The sequence below is a fragment of the Canis lupus genome, chromosome 32 (assembly GCF_003254725.2).
Source record: "Canis lupus dingo isolate Sandy chromosome 32, ASM325472v2, whole genome shotgun sequence".
In the NCBI taxonomy this organism is placed as follows: domain Eukaryota; kingdom Metazoa; phylum Chordata; class Mammalia; order Carnivora; family Canidae; genus Canis; species Canis lupus.
Genome location: NC_064274.1, coordinates 13761035 through 13783580, shown reverse-complemented (window position 1 = coordinate 13783580; position 22546 = coordinate 13761035). Strand labels below are relative to the sequence as shown.

The following is a 22546-nucleotide window of genomic DNA, read 5'->3' as shown; positions in this document are numbered from 1 at the left end:
ACAGAAAAACAAAACAACACATAAAACTGCAAAAAACTGCTCAGCTCAGGAAATTGGTCAACCATCCTCTATATGGTAATATCCACCCTTCAGATGCTGCCAAAGCATGACTATACACGTGAAAAATCACTGCCACTTCTACCAAAATTTCCCAAAGAATCACTAATTCCCCCAAACACCAAGCCTTCACAGTAAGATGAAGCTTTTTTGCCTTTTAAATGAACAAGGAGTTCTCACATAGAAGATCAATTAGTCCCCATGCAAATGTACTTTATGCAGGCGTGCCCTGACCAATTGTCAGCAAGGCAAACATGCCAAGGCATTTGTAAGTTCCAGGACTGACTGTTTGTTTGTTCATTTTATTATTATTTTTTTTTCAGGACTGATAGTTTAGATCCAAACCAAGGCATGACTTTCTTTACCTAAACTAAGCCTCCTAGGGGTGCCTGGTTGGCTCAGTTGGTCAGGTGTCTGACTCTTGATGTCAGCTCAGGTCTTGATCTCAAGGACCTGAGTTTGGGTCCTGCTTTGATGGATGTGGAGCCTAATTAAACAAACAACAACAACAACAACAACAACAAAAAAAAAACCCTTAAGCTTCCTTACCAAAACTCAACTCAAATAACAGATGAGAAATCTAAGGTGTAAAAAACGTTGGTCAAGAAGAGTAAATAAATACTTTGATCAATATCACACTGAGAGCAGGAGGCAGACACGGGACACATATTTTCTGTTATCAAAACCTAAGTTTTTTTCCCTAAAGGAACTTTCCCCAAAATAATTTGACAGTTTTTAAGATTTTATTTATTTACTTGAGAGAGAGAGAAAGAGAATGTGAGAACATGAGCAGGGGGAGGGGCAGAGGGAGAAGCAGACTCCCACTGAGCAGGATAGCCCACTCTGACAGGGGCTCCATTTCAGGATTCTGATCACGATCTAGCCAAAGGCAGCTGCTTATCCAACTGAGCCACCCTGTTGCCTCTTGACAATTCTTTAGGTACTAATTATATAGAACCACATAATATATGTACTTCACACATACCTACTGCATATTTGTTGTTGTTCTTAACAATATCTTTCCTTAATGAACTTGAATCAACTGGAACCAGACCAAACACATCTGAACCAGGTCTTCCCTTACTGTCTCACAATGATACCCATCTTTCAATTTTCCAACGAATGTCCCCAACAAAAATGAAGCACGAACTGGACTTCTAAAATTCAATTTTTCCTTGAATGAAAGATTAGAATTTATCTTCCACATGTGCTCATACTATAGTGTTTCAAGAGTTTCCTTTAAACATTTTCTTTGTAGGTTAGTACCAATTCATCTATATATTCTAATGATAGAATTAATAGATAGTAATTTTGAGGTGCTACAAATCTATAATATAGATTTTTCGATTAAATTATATATACTACTATGTATTCATTAACCTATTTTTGTTTCGTATTTTTCAGCTGTTTGAATTAATCTTTATGGAGAGAAAATATAATGTAATTTATTGTATATGGTATTAAAGCAGATTTTTGCAAGTAAAAATAATTCCAAAATATTTTAGAGATCTTTTTGGTAAAAAGGCATAAATGAAAAGGACTTTCTAGTTAACTCTTTGTGAATGAAGTAAATAATTAATCAGAACTGACTTTTGAATTCTGGAATTCAAGGATTTTGTTAAGCAAAGTATCTTAGGTTTTGTTTTTGTTTTTTGGGGGTTTTATTTTGTTGTTTTGAGAGAGAAAGAGAGAAAGTGTGAGTGGGTAGGGAAGGATAGAAGGAGAAGGAGAGAATCTTCAGTAGGCAGGCCCCACGCCCAGTTTGGAGCCGAGGTGGGGCTTAATCTCATGACCCTGAGGTCATAACCTAAGCCAAAATCAAGAGTTGAACACTTAACTGACTGAACCACGTGGGCCCCTCATTTTATTTATTCATTTTTTAGTTTTTTTTTCAAGTATGTATGCATGTATATATGTATGTATTTATTTATTTATTTTCAAATTTTTATTTAAATTCCAGTTAGTTAACATTCAGTGTAATATTCGCTTCAGTAAAGTATCCTGTTCTAAATCTTATTTTTTAAAATCAAATGCATGTTTTAAGAGAAAGAAACATACTTGAACAGTTTTCACCAATAGAGGCTAACATATATTATATGCAGTAACAGCAATTTAAACTTTTTTTAGAAAATATCTGTGTCGATCTCATCACTCAGAAAGAAAGAAGAAAGAAAGAAGAAAGAGAAAAGAAAACAAGAAAAGAAAGAAGAAAGAAAGAAAAGAAGAAAGAAAGAGAAGAAAGAAAAAGAAAGAAAGAAAAGAAGAAAGAAAGAAGAAAGAAAGAAAAATATCTGTGCCTTTGTTCTTGACTATTTTTGAAAAAAAACTTCAGCGTAAAGAGTTGAGAAGTTTCCTCAGGGGGGTTGTGAAGGAAAGTGTTAACGCAGCAGGTCTGTGTTGTTCAAACCGTGCACATCCCCCATAAGAAGGCATATCTTTAAGACTGGCACCTGGCCAGATCCTGGGAAGTGAATTCTGAGCCTTTAAAATATTCTGTCTGATAAGAGTATTTTTGTCTGCCTGAAACCTGGGGCTGCATAATACCAGGTTGGTCAGATATTTAAACTAACATGATTCATAGCAAATACTTGTTTCGTGCTCTTGAAGTGGGTGAAGTGGGGGTGGGGGGTCAGGGAGGTGGTGGTGGAGTCTGAGTGTATGAAGTCAGTCACACAGGCTTGCATAGCTAAGTAACTGACCTGCAATAAAAACTCTGGACATGAGGCTTAGGTGAATTTCTCTGGTTGACAACACTTCAAATTTTATACTTCAGGAAATCAATGTACAGAAAGGTTAAATAATGTCCCTCTGGTCACATGGTAAGCAGGAAAAATTGAAATTGATATGAACTAGTTCAGCTCCAGATAGAGTCCATTAACTACACAGGTGGTATCATTTACAATATTCAGTGGCACAATTATGCTTGTGTATTTATATTTACTATTATGAAAAACATATACTTCCATATCCTCTGCATTCTAATAAACAAGAAATGTGAAGCACAAAGAAACCTGATTTTATTTCTATATAAAATTATCTTTTAAAAATGGCTGTGACTTTTTTCTTTGTTTTTATTTTTTATTACTAAATGTGCATTTTTGCTGTGAACTGACAAAAGAGGAAGAAGACGAAAGACTTGTATAATAATTCAATTTACAGAAACATAAGATTTAACTCATCTTTTTCTTTTTAAATCCTCCATTCTTATGAATGAAGTTACCCTCCAGTACCCACAAAAACTCTTGATTTTCCAAATTGCACAAAAAGTTCAAGTATGGGAGGAAGTGAGTTGGGAATGAATTACTCTAATACTATCCCTTAATATCTAAGTTTTAGAGATTTACAAAAAGATCTGCCTGTAATTTTTCATTTCTGAAAGCGAATAACTTCCCCAGGTGCTATATATTAATATCTTATAACATTTAGTAATTATGTGTTGCTTTTAAAAATAGCTATGGGACATGAATGCAAGGAGGTATGGATAATCTTTCTGAAAAATTATATATGAGCAGATGGATACCACATGAAGTATATTAATATGTTAATTGTCTAAATGGAAAAGCCTGTCATGCAATTTGGGGCTATTAATGAGATCAAGAAACCCAACTCTGAAACAAAGAAGTGATTGTATGCCATTGGTAAGTAGATTTTTGTCCTTGCCACTCTGTCAATTTGTAGAATTGCTCCCGTAGGAAAAAGTAAAATTGTTAGATCAGAAAACAGTAGAGTTGTTACCCCTGCATTGCTGAAAATGACTATGTTCATTGAGAGAATAACAGCAGACCTGTTGGGCCTGCATTAAACACAGGCAAACTAAGCCTTTGAAAATACGAAGTACCTCAATTTCAGTATTAAAAATGTCAGTCTGAAAAACTTTACATGTATAAATTTTTTTTAAAGATTTTATTTATTTATTCATAGAGACACAGAGAGAGAGAGAGAGAGAGAGCAGAGACACAGGCAGAGGGAGAAGCAGGCTCCATGCAACAAGCCTGATGTGGGACTCGATCCCGGGTCTCCAGGATCACCCCCTGGGCTGCAGGTGGCGCTAAACCACTGCACCACCGGGGCTGCCCACATGTATAAAATTTAATTTTCTGTTACTTAACACTGAAAATAATAATTACCGAATTTTTCTTTAGTCTTAGATTTTAAGAATATAGATCATTTTTAGTAGTCAAGATGACCTTAGTCAATTAACTTTCCATTTATTAAACAAATACCTATAGACAACATAATATTTATAACTTTCATAAGCACTTAAAGTAAATACAAGAGATGATGGTTTGCATTCCCATATCACTAGTACCAATGTTTTAAATCAATTTACAACCAATGTTGTAAAGCTAGAGTAATACCTGTCTTGCCTACCTCCAGGGTTTCTGTGAATTAGACAATTAATGGAAATCTAGATAGCAGATATGAAATTAGGATTTAATAAATTTTTGTTCAATAAAAAGTAATAGGTTCCATTTATTGATAGTCTATGTCAGGAATTTTCTGATACTTGTGGTGAGCAAACAATGCTCCCCCCCTCCCCAAAGATGTCCATATCCCAATACTTGGGACTTGTGAATATATTATGCAACATGACAAAATCAAGTTAAGATTGTCGATGCAATTAAAGTTGTAATCACCTGACCTTGAGACGGGAGATTAATCCTGGATTATCCAGGTGGATCCAATGTAATCCCATGAGTTCTCAAATGTGGAGAAGGGCAAAGAAAGGGCCAAGGTCATGTAACGTGACAAGGACTCAATCTGCCTTTGATGGCTTTGAAGATAGAGGGAGAAGGCCATAAGCCAAAAAATGTAAGTGGCCTCTAGAGGCCAGAAAAGGCAAGGAATAGATTTTTTCCTAAAACTTCCAGAAAAGTGAACAAACTTGCTGACGACATCTTAATCCTAGTCAACCTAACTGGTATTGGTTTAAACCACTAACTTTGTGCTAATTTATTATGGAAGCAATAAAAAAAAAACTAACACAACAATCTACCTATATTACCTCTTAAGTCTTCAAAATATTTTTTTCACAAGTTGTAAAAGAGAGTATCTAGTCTCAGATATTATGTTATTTATAAAACTAACAAGTCTAACCTATATTTTGCCAAACTCAAAGTCAATTCTCCATCTACATATTACTGAACTTCCTTGTTGTGTAAATATTAAGAGTTTTGATAATACACAGCTTCAATGTTAATAAATAGTAACATTGTTATTGACAGCAGTAATATTATTAGAGAAACTGATAGCTCATTACATAACATTAAAGTGTAGCTTTGCGCAGTGGCAGTATTGTAGCCAATGAGGTTTATCCGAGGCACGATTATTGCTAATTGAAAGTGTAAGTCATGAAATTTCAGATGTACATAGTAAAATGAAAGAAATTATTTGTTAGTTATGATTTCTCATAATAGCATCAAGAAATCTCCATCAAATTTTCCTAAAACAAGTAGAATATTTTAGAAAAACAAAACTCTTCAACTTTTAATCAAGTAGTCCTGGCAGATAGGACACTTGTCTTTTTGTTTTCATTTTGTGAAAACGGATAAGTAACATCTTTCAGAGTTTCAGTTTTGTTGTCTTCTCAATGAAAATATGATCAATTAAAGTTTTATTGGGACAACTAAATGAGATTATATATAAAGAGTTCTCTTAGGAGCACCTGGGTAGCTCAGTGGTTGAGCATCTGCCTTTGGCTCAGGTTATGATCCTGAGGTCCTGGGATCGAGTCCTGCATCAGGGTTCTACAGGGAGCCTGCTTCTCCGTCTGCCTATGTCTTTGCCTCTCTCTGTGTGTCTCTCATGAATAAATAAATAAAGCCTTAAAAAAAAAAAAGATTCTCTTACAGTAAAAGGCATAGATAAGATTATCAATGACTAGAGGATATTATTTTCTCCAAACTTTGCTCAAATCCATCTAATGATATTTAAGTGACATAGAAAAGAGTTACTATAATAAAGCATAATTTTAAAAAATTAGGCTTTTTTATTAAATATGGAGAATAGATAAAATGCTGCTGAAGTGATTGCAAAAAATAATTAAAAAGATGCTAGCCTAAAAGGATAAAAAGAAAGAAACAAAACAAGAAAAAAAGGAAAAAGGAAAAGCTGATACAGGAGTGGGAACTGATAGCATAGTGGAAGAAGTTATAAATCTAACGTCATGCAGAACAGAATTAACATTAAGAAGGGAGCCAAATCAGCCTGCCTACTTCCAGGAAAGAGACTGGACAAATCTCTCCAGAAAAATAAAAATTACATATCATGCTAAGCTATTCATTAATGACACAGTAGATGAAAACATCTCTAAACATATACGGGTTAAGAATGAGAAGGAATATAGTAGTGAATTCAAAAAGAGAAAATACTTGTATTATTCTTTAAGGTGAAAGAGAGAAAAGTAATTAGATTTAAAAGTCTTATGTAGCATTGAGGGTACATTTAAAGTTCAGATCAGGTATTTATTGCAATGATGTAACTGCATAAGTTAACAGAATGTCTGGGCTATTGCTGACAACTGGTGGCTAAATTGAATCACAGAATTTAATAAGAGAGCAGGTAAAAAGTAAAAGAAATAAGGAGAAATTGATGAACCATGAAGCAATAGATAGAGAAAAAGTTAAGGAAGATAGGTAACAGTTTGGGAGAAAATGGTGCAATCAAGGATTTTAAATTTTCGATATAAAAATATCTCAAAAGGTTACATAGGATACTTTCAGCTTCTCTCTCCATATTCCTGCTTGAGAAAGGAGCAAAACATTCGTAAATGTTGCAAGTTTATGATATTAGGAGAGGGAAATTACTATATCATATTTTACTTTATAGTTACAGTTTGGGCAAAATAATTTGTTTAAATTATATCCTCAAAAACACTAAAGATGGTATTGTTTTTTGTTTTTTTAAGAGAATGAGAGAAAGCAAGCACAAGCTGGGGTGGGGAGGGGTGGGTGCTCTGGGGAGGAGGCAGAGGGAGAGAGAGAGTCCTAAAATGAGCTTGGAGCCTTATGCATGGCTGGATTTCAAGACCCTGAGATAATAACCGAGGCAAAAATCAGGAGTTGGGAGCTTAAGCAACTGAGTCATTCAGGCGCCCCAATATTGTATTCTATTTTGTTCAAAGATGCTTTACCATCATATCATTTTTAATATATTTAGGTGTTTATAATTCGTATATTTATTGAGAATCTTTTATGCAACAGGAATTCTGCTAAATTCTAGTACATAGTAAGAAATAGATATTATTCCTATCCTCATAATGCTTATAACTCCTTACAAATTTAGGAAAACTTTAATGTATTTCTCTGGTTTATATGACATTATATTAAACAATATTTATAGTTTACTGTTTAAAAGTACATTTAATCTATTTCCTGGCTTGTAATTTTGTAGATTTACTATAGTATTATTGAAATTCATAGAGATAATGTTTCATATTAAGTATCTAACACTAAGTCTATTAAGAAATCATCATCAACAAGCTAAATAGCTGAAGCATTCATTTTAGATGAACAAGAAATATTGATTTATCAAAATAACTAGCCATTTTGCTTTAGAATATATCAGTACTGATACAGGAGTGAAAATACCAGGTTCTATCAAACTCTGCTCAGGTAATATTTCATTTTTGCCTTGTTAAAACAAAAAAAAAATTATACTTCATTTAGTCCAAAGTCTTACATGTGTCAGCAAAAAGAAGATGCTTATTAAGAAGCTTTATAATGGGGGTAATTTCCAAGAGATGCATGAAGATAAGCAAACATGGAACAAAATTTGGTGTCTTTATGAACTATGAATTGATGGGGTATAAACTGTATTTTGGTGCCTAAAGAAATAAAAGCAGCTGCTTTATTTGTTGCTTGCTTATTATGGGTAAATTAATAATTTTAACCAATATAAGTAATATCAAAATAAGTATTAATAGGATATCTTTTAACACTACAATATACCAAAGCAGATCAATATGTTTTACAAATTGTTAACATTTCAGAGAAAGTTAAGAAAGGGCATGAAATTTAACGTTTGTTTTTATAGTATTAAATCAAATATGACTATAGTTTAAATATTATAAAAATTTTTCTTAGCCTTGCATTTTGTAGTAAATTTATCAATTTTCTTTCCAACTTTAAATATTACCTTTATGTTTATTTCTTTAAAAAATGTATTTGTCTTATTTTAACTTTCATTTTATTTTGAAAGTGAGAAGGCAGATGATTTTTAATGGAATGTATAACATTAAAATATGTTTTACCATTTGTTTCCCTTTTGATTTTTAATTCTGTTTAATATAAAGAATTTCAGAATGACTTTTGTTAAAGTAGGTAGATATTAAACCGATCTAATAAGTGGCAGCCAAATATGGAACATGTCAGTCATTAGTAATGCCAAATAGTAGCTTCAGGAAAAACCAATGAAGAGTATACCACTTGTGAAACGTATTGTGATTTTTGAATTATTCACAGCAATCCCCGACCCATATGCATGGTGATCATTATCATTAATGCCAGGTTCCAATCTTGTAATAATAAAGTAAAAATAAAATCCTGTAATGAGTTGGATAAATAGGTAAATATTATTTATAAAGGCAGACATGTATACTTATAACTGCGCTCCTATGGTCATAGAAGATTACTTGATGAATTTACTTTAATGGCTACACCACTGAAAATAGCCAAATAACTCAGAGGAAGTCTAGATATCTAAGGGAACTTTTGTAAGACCAGGACTTGGCTCAAAAAAGCCTAGAGGGAAAAATCAATTGCTCTTTCATATTGTATAATCTGGAAATATAATTCAAAACTAAATTACTGGGCATAAATTATGATTGATATCCACTAGAATAACATGCTTTAATCTCAACTTTATATATTCAGCCAAGAGGGAGCTATTTGACTTTATAATACTTTACACATCTTTCAGCTAAATTAAAGACACAAACATTAAAGTTAACACTTAAGACATCATGAAGATTCGTGATACTCTCTAGGGCAACATGTAGCCATAAACCAACAAAAGCATCTGTAAATAAGCTGTTTCATTCTTGGACTTAGTCTTGGTGAATGTCTTTTAAAATAATAATTTCAGAAGGCCACTTAGAGTTGTGTGACATAGAAATTACCTGGCAGAGGTGAGGTAGGGGACAGAATGGATCAGAAGATAATGAGAATTGTCCTGTCTTCCTTCTGAATGGATCTACAAAAGGTGAGTTATTACATATTTGTTGTATATTATCTTGTCAAAATCCATTGCCATGGATTTCTAAAATAGATTTTCTGCTATTTTTATAACAGTCTGATAAAAATATCACTGAGAACACCCAGAACAGATTAACACTAACTCAATTAAGATGTTATGATAAAATTAACAACCAATTCCTGATTACATGTTAAGTTACCTACCAATGATTTAAGATAGGCCTAATTTTACTTTTCTTAAGGCTTTTTAAACAACCAGAAAAAATTTTAAACATCCAAAGACAAATTAGATTCACAACATTTTCAGTCATTAAATAAGCTATACCATTAAAGAATCACCCTATAAAAAGAATATCAATGTATTATTTAAAGATTTATTTATTTATTTGAGAGAGAGAGAGAGTTTACACACCCTAGTGATCAGAGGGAGGGGTTAGAGGGAGAAAATCCTCAAGCAGACCCCCCCTAAATGCAGAGTCAAATGTGGTGCTTGATCCCAGGACCGGGGGATCATGACCTGGGCCAAAATCAAGAGTCAGATGCTTAACAGACTGAGCCACCCAGGTGCCTCAGTAATATAAATATTTTGATAAAGTAGCTGGAAATTTCGAGTAGTATAAATATTATTGTTCAAGATAAGGTATTAAATAATTTAAAACTATATAAGAAAAGCAGTTTACATAAGGTGAATATATAATAGATAATTTCTAATAAATCATACATTTAGAGTTTAAAATCCCTATAAAGTATCTTTAGCGGCCCATTCATACAGATCCAGCACATCTTCTTTATAATGGACACTGAGTTAACAATAACAAGGAGAACAATTCCTGTAACAGAGAATTTAAATGTTAATAAATTGTGCACCTAACCCATCAGGTTTCATTCCTGTCTAGACTGGACAACTGAAAGCCACTTGGTCAAGTCGTAGCATTGGGTAATTCTCAGTCCTGTGTCTGGATGGCAATTCCAGTACAGTGACTATAATTCCAGAAATCTCTGATTTTTCATTATCCATGTCCCCAACCTGATCGAGGCTGTTTAGAGCTTTGAATCTAGAGAATATTTGGGTTCAGGAATACACCCTTGGTTTTCTGGCTTCTTGATCAGGGGTAGATTATCACTTTGCGCTGTTGTGATCTTGCACCGTTTGCACTTTTGCACTTCCCCCCCTCTCTTTCCCACAGAATATGCAAAACATAGCCAATCTCTGTTTGAGAATGGAGGTCAAACATCACCAATTATACTGTATCCAAAATCTCCTTATGCTAGAGTATAGAGTGTGCCTTTAACTCTAGCAGCAAAAGTGCTGCTACCAGCAGAAAACTTTCAGCCATCAGCCCTTTACAGAACCAGCTGATGGGAGTTCCCCAGAGCAGCTAGATCCACTCACTCATTGGTCAAGGTAAGTATATAAAGGCCCAAACCCCCCACCCCAACTTGGGCCATCCTAGCTTCAAAGCACCCCCAAAGGGTTAGCTTAAACGTTTGCTAAATGACACTGCATTGTAACTCAATTTCTCCCTCTGCCTACTCCTGTCTTCTTTCCCCTCATTCCATAGATGGTGATCCCCAAATCACTCCCTAATACATATCTTCTGTGTTATTCACCATCTTAGGGATGAGAACCCATGAAAATATTGTTAAGGTAAGAAGTGATGAATCAAAGGCTGACAGCTAACTTTGTATAGCATTCAATTTGATTTTATTTAGAAATAATGGTATCTAGAAATGTTTAGCTGCCTACAAATAGGAATGTAGAAATCACTGGTATTTGCACAAGCCCAGAGCCCAGAAGACAGTATGAATTAGAGGAAAGGTAGGCAATGGGGCCAGGCAGACCTGGGCTGAAATCCTGCTTTGCCACCTAATAGCTAGGTTTCAAGTAGACTATAAAATCTCTCAGAGCAGACCTTGCAAACTGGCTATCCTTGGGCTAAATTTGGTTTTGTTTCACCCACATCACAGTTAAACACATAATTCAATTGCCAGCATCAAGATAGGAATACTTCAGATAAAAAATCACATATCCAGATTCTCTTTAAAAACCAAAAACTGAGTAATGCCTAGCTCCCATGAATACATAAAAACAATCACGATAGCTAAGCAGCACCTTATAATTTATATTAAATCTAATTATATTGTTGAAATTGAGGTTCAATGTCTTCAGAAAATGTCTATAAAATAGATAGTGCTATTTGCTACAGAGTAGTTGTGTCTGACCCTACATTCAACTATAATATTTATTTAAAATTAAATGCTTAAAAACATTCTTTTGGGAGGCTAATGAGTACTAGTGATGTCAAAATGCATCTATCAGTCTAATATTCTTAGACAACTAGGAAAAATAAAGGTAAATATGACCAATTTGTTCTATTAATATGATTATTAGTAGGAACATAATCATCTGTTAATACAATATATTTAAAATATCAAAATTTTCTAACTCTCCATTCTCTAAAACTTCCTGATAACTACAAAATATTTGCTATATTCCTCAATTATTGTGGTTGTTAGATAATAATAGGCAATTATCAGCAATGGATGAATACCAAATCTAAAATAAGTATTTATTTACTGAGTACTTTTAGCTTAGTAACTTTTCTTTTAAAAATCATAGACAGGGATCCCTGGGTGGCACAGTGGTTTGGCGCCTGCCTTTGGCCCAGGGCGCGATCCTGGAGACCCGGGATCGAATCCCATGTTGGGCTCCCGGTGCATGGAGCCTGCTTCTCCCTCTGCCTGTGTCTCTGCCTCTCTTTCTCTCTCTCTCTGTGTGACTATCACAAATAAATAAAAAAAAATTTTTTTTAAATAATAAAATAAAATAAAAATCATAGACAATGGCTCTAGAATAATCTCATGGGCCTTTTTATATATCTCCTTGAAATCCTGAAATTGATAAATCTATATTATTGTGTGGGAGCAAGATGCCATAAGTATAACGAGAAGAAAAAAAAAATACAAAGCATATATAGCCCATACTTCTAAGTTAGTGGATATGCATCATATGTCTAAAACAAGTTGTTATTGAATGTCAGTATATGTTTTTATTTACATTGGCTGATAAATATGGGGTAAATCTGATTAGTCATATAATACAGAAGTTGAAGTAAAAGTGGTAAAGCTTGAGATTTTTTAAAGAACTGTTTCAATTTAAATTTCAATTTGCTACTGTAATTCAAATCACAGTAATAATATCATAATAAATAATAGTTTTGTAAAATGGAATATATTTCATTAGCAGACTGAAAATATTAAGTATAACTGACAGTCTAATGCCTCCAGTAAACTCCAGAATTCCTTGGTATAAAATAAGAATTTCACAATTAAGGAAATAAGTTTTATTTATATAACCTCGTGTTTTAAAAAATGTAGCTTTTACATGTGTGATTTTCTAATTTAAATTGTATACCAGAGTGCTATGTTATTTTTCTCTACCACAGTTCATTATATTCTATTAATATTTATACCTCCAGCACATAGCCTAAAACAACACACAGTAGGCATTACACAAATTCCTCTCATGATGACAGGTTTGTTTTCCTTGCCCAGAATAATATGGTCTTTTGTTTTGACCTATAACTAGTTCATTGAAATTCTTAAATGAATATACACTTATATATGTATACACATACACACACACACATACATAGGTGTATAACTTTCCACTTGATAAACTCGTTTTTTTTCTAAGTATATACCTTCAGTTTATAACATCTGATTTCTATAATTTATATTTTCATTGATCTTGTTCTTCTATGTATATATTTAATAAATATTTTATTCATCATATATGGGCCAAAAAATTGTGTCAAAGTATAAATTCTCATCATGCTTTCTACTTTTCTTAAAAAGTGAAAGCTGCCCTTTGGCTGGAACTGCCATCTTCCAGTAATTGGCCAGAATTACTACCACAAAGGGAGAGAAGCACCTGCTGTATATTCTCTAGACTTTTAGGAAACATGGAGTCATTCTTTTGGTCACATATATGCAAATATACAAGAAAGATGATTCTGTAGACATCAGGGAATAGACTCTATTCAAAAAGAAATCCAAAATAACAAACAAACAAACAAAAAAAAAACAAGAAATGCCCCCCCAAATGTTATCATGGCAAAACCAGCAGAGTTTACGTTACTCAGCATGCTACTAGCATTGTTGTAAACAAATGAGTTAAGAGCAAGATTCTTGCCAAGAGAATTCATGTACATATTGAGCAAATTAAGCACTCTAAGAGCAGAGATAGTTTCCTGAAGCCTGTGAAGGAAACTGATCAAAAAAAGAAGGAAGCCAAGAGAAAGGTACTTGGGATCAACAGAAATACCAACCTGCTCCACCCAGTTAATTACATTTTGTGAGAACCAAAGGAAAGGAACCTGAGCTGCTGGAACCTATTCCCTAAAAATGCATGGCATGATAGGTATGGAGGGGGAAAAGGCTAGAGTTTTCTACCATTTAGTTAAACTAGGTTATTTGGGGAAGTTTTCACAGTATGTGTATTTTCCTCGATCTTTAGATGAGTACTTTGTTAAATTTAGCAAAGTACCATTGTTTTGTTTTTGTTTTTTTGTTTGTTTGTTTGTTTTTTTTTTTAATTTCATCCCTAGGAATTGCTTAACATGCTGGCATATTAGATGCTGTTTGTTACAGTTTTCCTGTTTACATTTAATTGCATAGGTGATATTGAAAAGAACATGAGTACTGGCTACTGTGCATATTATAAATGTCGATTGGTAGCATACTAAAAAATAAGTTTAGATGTCTAATTTTTATTATAATATAATTTGTTGCCTTAAATTAAATGCTGATAAGCTATGGTTTCCATTGTGAAATCTAAGATGTGTGATATTCATGGCCTTGAACATAAATCATTTCCTTTTTATTGATCTATATCAGTATACTTTTAAAACAATATCTTGCTTAAGGCAGTGATTATTATTATCATCTGAAGTGAAACGGGACACTAGTGAATTTAATGACTACAAATTTCTTTAGGCAATAGTTAGTATTTAGTATTTGTAAAAACATTTATTTTTTTTCTGAGTATGCTTGTTATTTTCTTGTATTCAAATCATTCTGACATTTACAAAGATGAAATTAAAACTGAACTGTTATTTGGAACTAGGAAGACTACAATCGCACAACAAGCACATTCTCATGGGAAGTTAATCACAAATACCAAAATTGCTGGTAAAAATAATGAGCTTTAAATACTTGCAGACAATGAGGAAAGTGGATCCCTGTATATTTTAAAACTCTAGAAATATTAAATACAAATAAAAGTAACTAAAAAAAAATAAAAAAAAAATAAAAGTAACTAAATAGTTTAACAGATAAATAGAAGTCATTGGCTGTAAAAACATGTATCTGGATAATTTTAAATTAATCTATAATATGCCTACATATTTTTGATGTTTCACCTACTGCATTATCTAAGATGAAAACCATCAGAATAAATCTTCTCATGGCAAGTCTCTGGGTTCTATATCTGTATTATGTCAAAATGCCTTCCCATATAAATTATAGTATGTGAAGCTTTAAAAAACGCTTCATACATTTTTCACGTTTGTAAAAGTGAAAAACTCAAGAAGGGAAAAATGGATTTTTTTGGTTAGCATATTTTTGAGCAAAAAATACATTTCAGCAAACTTCCTACTGGGAAAACAGTAATTACTTAAGTTGGCAGCACACATCTGGCATAATAAAGACGGGAATATAAAAGTCCTTGATGTAACCCAAGTGTTTATCAGTTTTTAGAACACTCCTGTTCTTGCCAGATCCAAGGAAATATTTAATTAGGAATTGGCTCTCTTCTCATCTTCACCAACTCAAAGGTGCTGTCCTTTTTACCCTCCTGGGTACTGAAGAGTTCAGTAGCATAAATAACATCATATTCTACTTCCCAAATACCTCCATTAGTAACTAGATAGGATGATAAGTAAAATTCTTTAGCTTTGGGATAAGAAAAGTTAAATCTGCATTCAGTTACAGAAATACAAGTTCTCCCCAAACACTGGCACGCTTTCAAGAACTTCCATTTGGAAATTCTCCATAATATTTTGGCTCCTGTACTTTTAGGAGAGCTTTTAGCTGGCTGATACATAGCAATGTAATAGCTATATAATTCCATATGTAAGCTGCTTCCATGTAGAAACCAGCAAAAAATGCAGGTTCTGGATGTGCCCATATATTACTGATATTCCCCAAATCATTATAGTGTTTTTAAATTCCTTAAATATTTTTACTATTTAAGAGTGAAGTGAGACTTTGACAAAATAATCCAATTTTATTATTTTAAAAATTTAAACAGTGCATACATGGAAAAAATTGAAACTCCCCCTGGAACACTCCACCCTAACTCTCAAGAAGAGATAAGTGCGGGATCCCTGGGTGGCGCAGCGGTTTGGCGCCTGCCTTTGGCCCAGGGCGCGATCCTGGAGACCCGGGATCGATTCCCACATCAGGCTCCCGGTGCATGGAGCCTGCTTCTCCCTCTGCCTGTGTCTCTGCCTCTCTCTCTCTCTGTGACTATCATAAATAAATAAAAAAATTAAAAAAAATATTAAAAAAAAAAAAAAAAAAAAAAAAAAAAAAAAAGAAGAGATAAGTGGTATAATTTGACTTAATCTTTAATCTTTGTTTCAAAGCTTAAAAGTTTACTTTTAATTTCATAATATATCATGGACATCTTTCTATGGTAGTAAATATAAATCTTCCTTATTTGTTTTAATGGAAACACATTATCACACATTTTGGATATATCATAATTTATTTGAACAATTATTTATTATTGATATTTGTTCTCTCCAATTTTCTGCTTTTACGTAAAATGCTATGTTGAACTACTATGTATGCAGAAGAGAAGAAACACATTTGGTAATAATATATAGCGTACATTGAGCACTTTGGTTTTAAAATGTTTTAAATTGGGATGCCTTAGTGGCTCAATGGTTCAGTGTCCGCTTCCAGCTCAAGGGTGTGATCCCAGGATCGAGGATCGAATCCCACATCAGGTTCCTTGTAGGGAGCCTGCTTCTCCCTCTGCCTATGTCTCTGCCTCTGTGTGTGTGTGTCTCTCATTAATAAAATCTTTTAAAAACATAAAATAAAATGTTTTAGATTATGTTATTTTATTTGATGAGTTGGTGTGTGGACATCTCTTTGAGGCAGTAGTTTTGTTATCTTACAGATGAGAAAATGCCCTTCAGAGAATTTAAATGAATTAAGTAGTAGTTAAGTTTCTATCTGGGAACCCAATCCTTTGTACTATAGAGTAACTTTTTCTTGATTAGATACTCCATTAACAGATATGCAAGTAGGCATAAAGATATTGAAGTAACACACAGTGATACAGGATTATTTTTTAATCTGTTCTAATGAATGAGGTAACTACTTCCCAAATTTATAATTAAATTGCTCTTCCTTCCTTAGTAAATGTAACTGAGCACTTGTGGGCACTGGATGATTAGCAAGACACAGTCTCTGTCGCCTTATGGTACTTTGTCAATAGTTCTAATGCCAGATAGCCATAATACTAATATTTAACTATTAAAAGGAGAATCAGAAAATACACATAACAGAAAACCATAAGTATTTCAGTTATCTTTGCATGTACGCTTTTCTTCTTAAAGTTAGTACTTATTAGCTTCTTTTTGTATTATAAGAATGTTTGAAAGGTACAAAGTTTTGTGATTAGAAGCACAATTAATATTTCGTATAAAGAACTTCTTTTTTAAAGATTAATTTGTTTGAGAGAAAGAGACAGAGGAGTGCGTGGGCATGGGGGTTGGAGAGGCAGAGAGAGCCATAAGCAGACTTTACTCTGAGCGCAGAGCCTAAGGTGGGGTTTCATCTCACGATACTGAGATCACAACCTGAGCTGAAACCAAGAGTGGGGTGCTTAACTGACTGTGACACCCAGGTGCCCCTCAGAAAAAGAACGTCAGCACACAAATACTACAATATTTGGTCAAAGCTATATTTGGAAAAAAAAAAAGTTAATATAAGGACCACTCAGGTATCATTGAGAGTTGACACTCTGCTTCAGAGATTATTACACTTTAAATTAAATACAAAGAGCTCATGTCAATTATCTCAATGTTACAAGTGAGGTATAAGCTCATGGTATATTTTAATATTATCAATAAACCAGGTGTCAAATAATTTCTACATAGCTAGCATGCAAAGTATACAAAGGCTAGTCATATAGCACAGTATAAAGCACACATCTTGCTGAAAATGTTTAAAAGTTAATATTTGAACTAGTATCCTAATTTTATGCTTATCATTTTTATATTTTAATCTTTATGAAATGTTTGTGTTGGGGTACAAGTCTCCTATTTGCTATAGTAGTTTACTATAATAAAGTAACACACCAATTAATTTAAGATTTTATTTTTTTATTCATGAGAGACACAGAGAGAGAGAGAGAGAGCAAGAGAGAGAGCAGAGACATAGACAGGGGGAGAAGCAGGCTCCCCACAAGGAGCCCAAAGTGGGACTCGATCCCGGACCTCAGGATCATGTCCTGAGCTAAAGGCAGATGCTCGACTGCTGAGCCACCCAGGTGTCCCCACATCAATTAATTCATTTAACACTCAGCAATTCACATGTACCTGCACTGTGCTTAATGCTGAGGAGGCAAGTGAATAAGAGAGACATAGTCTCTATCTGTGTAATGCTTAAAGTCTAGAGATGATAGATATAGGGAATTATATATCAATTTATATATCAAAAAGTAGACAATGAAAGGAAGTATATGAAGGAAGTATACTCCTTGTATTCCTTGTGTAGAGATGAGGATGGATATCTAATATACTTTGGGTGTACAGGTGAGGAAGGCTCTCCAAGAGGAAGTGATACCTAAAGGATGCATATGAGACTTGTTGAGACATAAAAAAAAGAGAAAAAAAGAAAAAAAAAAATCCTAGGTACCAAATAAAAGGGGAGGGGAGAGAGGCTGGCTAGAGAAGAAAGTATTGTGGCTAAAGGAAAAGTGGAAGGAAGGAAAAACTCATCTTCAGGGAACAAACAGGTCAGTAATGCTGGAGTACAAAATATTAATAGAAGTGAAAAATGATGCTTAAGTGGAAAGCAAGGACTAAATCTTCCTGGCTCTTGCCAGCCATGTAAATTGATTTGGACTTTGCATTAAGAATAATGGCAAGACACTGATAAATATCACTGCATTCTATCATCACACCTCTTTGTGAGAAATTACATTGCCAGAATTGCAGAAAAAAAAAAATATAGCAGGTAAAGTTCTATGCTATTAAATATTTATTAAATATATTTGTATATAATAATATATATTACATATTATATTTTGATTATGATAAAAATTCCACTTACTTAGTAACCAAATAATGTAAAATTACTAAAATACTGCATATACTTCCTAGACAAACAATTCTAGATGGAACATGGGAAAGTGTAATAGTCTGACCACTCTCTATAAAAGATGTGTACTACATCCTTAAGGGCAAAAACAGAAGTTTCCAAGGAAAGGAGGAATTCTGCTTCAAGACTGTAACACAGAGATCCCTGCTTGAGTTTTTAGCCTGCCAGCAATGCCCTATGAATTTTGCCAGCCCCCAGCACTATGTGAGCCAAATCCTTAAAATAGATGAATAAAGAAATAAACAAAATTATGTATAGTATATAATTTAATAAGCAGAGAGTTAAGTATAGTTAGATAGATATAGACATATTTCCTATTGGTTCCTTTGCTCTAGAGAACCCTGCCTGACAGAGATACACTGTTATGGGTGGGTTTGTATTTCTACCCCTCAGAAATATTGATGTCCAAGGTCCTGAAATCTCAGAATGGGAACTTAGTGAGAAACAACAGTTGTTGCAGTTGTACTTAGTCAAGATGAGGCCATACTGGATAGAGTGGGCTCCTAATCCAATATGACTGTTGTCCTTATAAGAAGATAGTCATGAAAAGGCACAGAGACACAAGGAAAATGCCATGTGGAGATGGAGGCTAGACCTGCAGTGATACATCTAGAACCTAAGGAATGCCAAGAATTGCTAGCCATCAGCAGAAGCTAAGAGAGGTGTGGAACATATTCCACCTCAGGCTCTCAGAAGGAACCAAATCTGTTGACATCTTGCTTTTGGACTCTAGTCTGCAGAACTGTACAAAAATTAAATTCTGTTGTTTTGAGCCACCGGCTATGTGGTACTTTGGAAAAGTACTTATAATAAAACTCTATCGGAAGGAAGGAAGGAAGGAAGGAAGGAAGGAAGGAAGGAAGGAAGGAAGGAAGGAAGGAAAGTTACTACAACATTAAAATGTCAGCTTACTCTTAGTTGCCCTTTTTCTAAATTCTCAAAGGGTGAATGAATATACTCCTTGAATGCATATTATAGGATGGTACCTAACTAGCCATTTCCCTAAATTAAAGTACAGGGACAAAGCACATTAAGGAATAAATCTGAAAAATTTACTGACAAACAAGATCATCATATGTGTTTTAAACAATATTCAGATAATATTTCCAACTTAGAAGATGTTAACAATCACTATGAAGCGGTTTTCAACTACTACCACAGCCACCATCACCCCGTCCCCCAAACCCTTATGATGAGATATAAACAAACATACTTCTTTTCAAGTGTTTGGATGTAAGTTCTCTCTCTCCCTTGCTACTTTTTCAATTTTGATACAGATACATTGAACAATAACTGCTCTTTAATGTCACTTGATATTCTTCATCCTTTTCAATTTAAACTAGTTTTACAAAACTTTTTTGTCAGAAAAATATAGTCTTCTAGACAATTTGTGGTAGCTTTAAGGAATTGGAAGATGTAATTTTGGAAAAAAATAAAATGAATGAAAAGCTTATTTGCTAAAAAGTTACTTCAAAATATTTGATTGCGACAAAATAATACAGAACATGAAATAAAAATGAAACAATGGGATTAGTAGAACAAAAAAGAAAAATTTTAAGAAGGACCAAGTACCTCTTAAGTCATTATTCTCCTCTTAGAAAATTCTCATCTTCAGTAAGTATATCAGTATCAAATAACATAGTTTAAGGATAAAGATTAAGTAATTTTGAGTATGCTTTATAGCTTCCCCCCCCTCAAAAAAAAAAAAAAAAGCACACAAGAAAACAAGTATTTCTTCCAGATAAATAAATACCCCTTCCTCTCTTCAACCCCTCACTGGCTACCCCTCCCCTGGCATCCAATGTACATTTTTCAAATTAAAAAATGGAATGATTAAGCCTTTAAAAAAAGTAAAATATAAATATGCACAAAGGAATCTAATGGATGCTTTTGAGAATGATGTAGCAACTTTTGCTTTTGTTAAGTGTCACTACTATTCTTCCTCAGTAGCTTTGAAATTCTGGGGAGAGCTGTTAGTCCTCCCCCTCCCCCATTTCCCGTAGTTGCCAAGATTTATTGATTCTACCTGTGTAAAGCCTCTTCATGCTATTTTTCTTTTATTCTGTATTTCAATTCAGGTACTTTTATCCTTGTCTCAATGGTCTCCAAACACCAATTTCCTTTTCAATCTTTGAACGCTTACCTGGAACATCATCATGAAGTATTGCCTCCACCCCTAACCCTTAGTGGGATTTCTTTACCACTACAATGAATATATTCATTATTATCATTCAAAAGGGTCTTTTATCTAGGCTGCTCTACCTAGTCTCTTACTTATCTTTCAGCCATATTGGTATGTGGTTTCCAAAATTACTCTATATACACATCCAGTACAGAATCCTATGTGCATACCCTACACGCTCCCATCATCTGCCAATACTTTCTTTCATGGCCCCAGTGTATTAAATCTCCATGTGTTTCATGGCCTAACTCAAATTCAAACAGTATGATGAATACTTTCCTGAAACATCCCAGTTTTATGTCTACCTCAAGCTGAAAGCAATATCTTTCCTGGAAAACTATTTTATTTCAACTTCTTTTATGGCACTTATTTCTGTATTGTATTATGATTCCCTCTGTATGTGACAATTCTCCCAACAGACAAAGTTAGTGGAAGGAGAATTTCCAGTTATATTTTCTGATATTACAGACATTTAGTAAACATTTAGAGAATGAAATGTTATATTAAGATGCAGGTAATTGGTCAGTAGATACCATGTCTTGCTAAATCATCGTCCAATTAATACTTATTGAATGAAGCATTACAGGCAAAAATGCAGTGAAGGTAACACCAGTGTGTGATCTGTGAACAATGCCCATTGTATGAAACACATAATACACACTATACAGTAGATATTGATAGGGGCTATGTTTCATAAAGTGTGCTGCAAAGACTGCTGGATTTGGATCCAGTGTGGGTATTTATTTGGCAAACAAATTTTGGGTTTTACACCAGATAAATTCATTTTGATTAAAAAACCAAGAACACTGCCAAGGCTTCAAATTTGAATCAGTAGCCTCAGAAAACTGCATATTAAAGATTCTGGCTTACTCCCCTCTCCCAAGGATTCTCCTGAACACTACAAAGGGAACACTTATTCAAGGAAAATATACCAGTACATATCTTTAAATTATTTTAAAGGTTGTTGAAAAATATTACTATGACTATATGTCTTTTCTAAATCTATTCTGTTTACCATGACAAAATACTAATGGGAACTTCCCAGTAGCCACTATTATGAGAAGTCAAGTCACATTAAGTTGTTACCCTAAAATCCAAGAACCTAGAGTCCAAGAACTTGTGAGAAACATTTACAGTGTTTGGCATTCAGCTTGCTAGCTACTCGCAGTTATCAGTCCCAGGGCCTTCGAGCAGATGCCAAGTTCCATTCTTTGTCGTACTTTGAAATTATGAGTGGAAATAGCAGTTCTATGTGTTTTCACCAGGTGGGAGACTTGTGTGTTTGTGCTGTTGTTGTATAGGTTCACAAGTGACAGACATGTAGGCCCTGAAAAATGGGTGGTGCATAGATAAGAGGTACTTTAAAGAGTTGATGGAGATAGACTTTAGAGCATAGAATGGAGCACATGGCTGCTAATAGCACAGTGCACCTTGCTTTGCCTTTAGCTGCATGAGAATCACTACCAGAGTTTGTCCTGTAAGAGATCCAGATCTAGGCCTCTTCAAAGTTCTCTTCACATCCATTCTGAGATGCTTTCTAGCCTGCAAATTACACCCTTGAGTGAATGTCCTTGTCCTTTCCTTATTTGCAGAAATATGGGAATGCCCATTACATGCTAAATTGAGCCTTGTTCATTAGTTCATTTGAAGTCATTTTTTTAGATAAAACTTCAATTATAAGTTTTCTAGGAAATGGCCTTGTTTATTTGAG

At 33.9% G+C, this 22546-nt stretch overlaps 1 protein-coding gene and 1 non-coding gene across 6 annotated transcripts in view; one reads left to right on the top strand and one right to left on the bottom strand.

Moving 5' to 3' along the window:
- CCSER1 (coiled-coil serine rich protein 1) overlaps positions 1 to 22546 on the bottom strand; it is a 1365561-nt gene that overhangs the window by 951411 nt on the left and 391604 nt on the right. The gene's annotated exons all lie outside the window — the stretch shown is intronic.
- On the top strand, positions 5333 to 5469 carry LOC112647403 (U4 spliceosomal RNA). Its single transcript, XR_003128310.1, has one exon. It is a non-coding gene; the product is annotated as a U4 spliceosomal RNA (small nuclear RNA).